At 36.2% G+C, this 4,031-nt stretch overlaps 1 pseudogene; it reads right to left on the bottom strand.

Annotated features, from left to right (window-relative positions):
• Positions 1-3,083: 3,083 nt before the first annotated feature.
• On the bottom strand, positions 3,084-3,533 carry LOC141518451 (large ribosomal subunit protein uL16-like; annotated as a pseudogene).
• Positions 3,534-4,031: the final 498 nt, after the last annotated feature.

The following is a 4,031-nucleotide window of genomic DNA, read 5'->3' as shown; positions in this document are numbered from 1 at the left end:
TTATGATTTTTGCATCCCTATTCATAAGGGAGATAGGCCTATAATTTTCTTTCTTTGTTTTAACTCTTCCTGGCTTAGGTATCAGCACCTTGTTGGTGTCATACAAAGAGTTCAGGTAGAGTTCTATCTTCACCTATTTTTCCAAAAAGTTTACAGAGTTGGAATGAATTGTTCCTTAATTGTTTGATAAAATTCACTTGTGAATCCATCTGGCCCTGAAGATTTTTCCTTAGGGAGTTCAACAGTGCCTTGCTGAATTTACTTCTTTAATTTCTTCCTTATTTTTGGTGAGTTCAACTTTCCATTTATGATACTAGCAAGTTGGTTTTCTTCTGTTTTTAATCAAATTGATCAGAGGTTTTGCAATTTTCATGGTTATTTTTTTCATAAAACTAATTCTTGGTTTTATTTATTAGTTCAATAGTTTTCTTGCTTTCAATTTTATTAATTTCTCCTTTAGTTTTCAGGATTCCTAATTTGGTATTTAATTGGGGGGGAGTAGTTCTTTCTCTAAATTTTTTAGTTGCATATTTAGTTCATTGATTTCCTCTTTCTCTAATTTACTCATGTAAGCATGTAAAGATATAATATATTCCCTGACTGCAGACTTGAGTGTATCCCATAGGTTTTACTATGTTGGTTCATTATTGTCTTTATCTAGGATTAAATAATTAATTGTTTCTGTAATTTGTTGTTTGATCCACTCATGCTTTAAAATGAGATTATTCAGTTTCCAATTAGTTTTGGGTCTATATCTCCCTGGCCCAATATTGCATATGATTTTTATTTCATTGTGAACTGAGAAAGATGTATTCACTTTTTCTACCTTTCTGCAATTGATCATTAGGTTTTTTTTTGTCCTAGTACATGGTCAATTTTTGTATAAGTTCCATGTACTACAGAGAAAAAGGTATATTCCTTTCTATCCCCATTCAGTTTCCTCCATGAATCTATCCTTTCTAAATTTTCTAGCAATCTATTTACTTCCTTAACTTCCTTCTTGTTTATTTTATAATTACATTTATCTAAATCTGAGAGCTGGGGGTTGCAGTCTCCCACTAGTAGAGTTTTGCTGTCTATGTCTTCCTGTAGCTCCTTCCACTGTTCCTCTAAGAATCTGAATGCTCTACCATTGGGTGCATACATATTTAGTATTGAAATTACTTTATTGTCCATGGTACCTTTTAGGAGGATATAGTTTCCTTCCTTATCTCTTTTAAGGCTATCCATATGAGATAAGGATTGTTCCTCCCCCCTACTTTTTTCAGTTCAACAGAAGCACAATATATTTTGCTCCAACCTTTTACTTTTACTCTATATGTATCTCTCTTCTTCAAATGATTTTCTTGTAAGCAACATATTGTAGGATTCTGATTTTTATTCCACTCTGCTATTCACTTAAATCTTAAAGGAAAATTCATCCAATTCACGTTCAAAGTTATAATTACTAATTCCTTATTTCCCTCCATGATATCTTCCCTCTATTTGTATTTTCCCACTTTTTCCCTTTATCCATATTACCCAATATTTTGTTTCTGAATCCTACCTCCTTCTGTGTGTTTGCCCTCCTATATCAAACCCCTCCACTTTCTTTACCCTTTCCCTTTTACCCTTCTTCCTTTCCTTCTGTTAGTTCCACTTTTTCCTCCCCTTCCTGTCCCCTTTTCTCTTTCCCCCTTTTAGTACTTGAAAAGTAGAATAATTTTCTTAACTGAGTCTGTGCAAGTTAATTTTAACCCAAGTCGGATGAGAAGAAGATTCAGGTGGTTCTAACTTCCTCCTTTCTTCCCCTCTATTGAAATTGGTCTTATATGCCACTTAATGTAATGTGATTCACACCATTCATTCTCCTCCATCTACCTGTCTCCTTACTGTCCACCCTTTTAAGAAGGTATTGTTTTTAAATCATCCTATCTGAGTCACAAAAAAGTCATGAGTGTCCATCTTCTGGCTAAGTATTTTCTCTCTAATAGAGTTAAAATTCTTGAGAGTTATTTGAGTCTTTCTCCCAGGTAGGGATTAGGTTTCATGTTTTTTAGATAGTAGATTTTTTTCTTTACCCTTTTTTTTTTACCTTTTAATGAGTCACTTGCATCTCCTGTTTGATGTCCAAATTTTATATTTAGTTCTGGTCTTTTCATCAGGAAATATTGGAAGTCTCCCATTTTGTTAAATGTCCATCTTTTACCCTGGTAGAGAAGACTCTGCTTTGGCAGATAGTGGATTCTTGGCAGCATTGCTAGCTCCCTTGCTCTTTGGAATATCTCATTCCAGGCCTTTCAATCCCTTAATGTTGATTCAGGCAAGTCCTTTGTAATTCTTAATGTGGATCCTTGATATTCAAATTGTTTCTTTCTATCTGCATGTAGGATTTTCTCTTTTATCTGATAGCTCTAGAATTTGACCACAACATTCCTTGGTGTTTTCATTTTAGGATCTCTTTACAGAGGGAATTGATCTATTCTTTCAATAATTATTTTGCCCTCTGGTTCCATGATATCAGGGCAATTTTCCATCACTAAATCCTGTAATATTAAGTCCAGGCTTTTTTTCTCTTCAATGTTCTCAGGTAGGCCAACAATTCTCAGATTCTTGCTTCTTGATCAGTTCTTGATTTGTTTTGCTGATGAGGTAATTACATTTTTTTCTATTTTTTCAATCTTTTGGTTTTGTTTAACACAATCTTGTTGTCTCACAAAGTCATTAGTTTCTGCCAATTCCATTTCTTTATTTAGGGAAGAAGATTTTTCTTCTTTTATCTTTTGCAACTCCTTTTCCAGTTGATTTATTCTATTTTGAAGGACTTTTCTATTTGCCCAAATCTAGTTTTTAATGCAGTATTTAGTTTATTTATGCCTTATAAGGCTGAATTCACAGCTCACTCCCTTTACAGGTAGAGTGCCCACCACTTGTCCAAGGGGCCACAGCTGGGGTTATACTTAACCTCACAGCCATGAGGAAAGAGCCGTTTCTGAGCTATCATATCCTCAAACTCATCAGCATTGAACTTGGTGAAACTCCACTTCATGGAGATGTGAATCTTCTGGTGGCCAGTCTACTTGAACTTGGCTCTACACAAACCTTCAATCACATGATCTTTGGTCTGGACCTTGGTTCAATTGACATGATGACTTGGCCAATGTGAACCCAAACTACAGTGTCCTAGGGCTTCCCAGACTGGGGCATGCCAATCTGGAGTCTATTAGCTCCAGCACACAACAGCATCTTATTGATGCAGATGACATGGAAAGGATGCAGCCAAAAACAGATGTGAAATCCATCTTCGCCACAATTCTTCACCATGTATGTGTTGGCACAGACGCATGCAGCTTCCAAGGCTTCTGAAGATAGTTGTTTCTACTCATCTGACACCATGTGGCCACACAATAGGAATTCATCCACTTTTGCTTTCTTCCTACCAAGATCAAAGATTCTTATCTTAGCATCAGGAACTCCTCTGCAGAACAAGGACTTGGGATATGGTACGGCTTATTTTTACAATACCTATAACAGCAGCTGGGTCAAAGGCCCATGGTACTAGCACTGTCAGGGACTGGATCTCACCACAGAAAAAGGCCTAAATTTAGTTTTTGGAGAATCATTTCCTTTTTGCATTTGCCCAACTGAAGATCTGAGAGAGCTATTCTCATTTTGTATTTGTCCAATTGTTTTTTCCAAGGATTTGTTTTCTTGTTGTGAGATGTTAATTTTCTCTTGGAACATGTTAATTTTCTCTTGAGTTTCTTTTCCCAATTTTCGCAATTGATTTTTTAAACTCCTTCCTGATTTCTTCAAGGAAATCTTTCTGGGTTGGAGACCAATTCATATTCTCCTCAGCAGTGCTAGATCTCCCTGGGTTAGGATCTGTTTCTTCCAAGTATTTGTCCATGGGCCCCCCTTTTATCTGATCTTTTTCATTTTGTGTTGGGGGCAGGTAACTGCTCCCAGAAGTTTGCTTTTGAGGATCCTACAGGCTTTGGTCACTTGGCTTAGTAATTCCAATTACCAGTTAGTGGGGGGTGTTGGTTGCT

Source organism: Macrotis lagotis, chromosome 1, assembly GCF_037893015.1.
Source record: "Macrotis lagotis isolate mMagLag1 chromosome 1, bilby.v1.9.chrom.fasta, whole genome shotgun sequence".
NCBI classification, from domain to species: Eukaryota; Metazoa; Chordata; class Mammalia; order Peramelemorphia; family Peramelidae; genus Macrotis; species Macrotis lagotis.
Note: the sequence above shows the minus strand (reverse complement) of the source record. Positions and strands in the feature narration are given on the sequence as shown.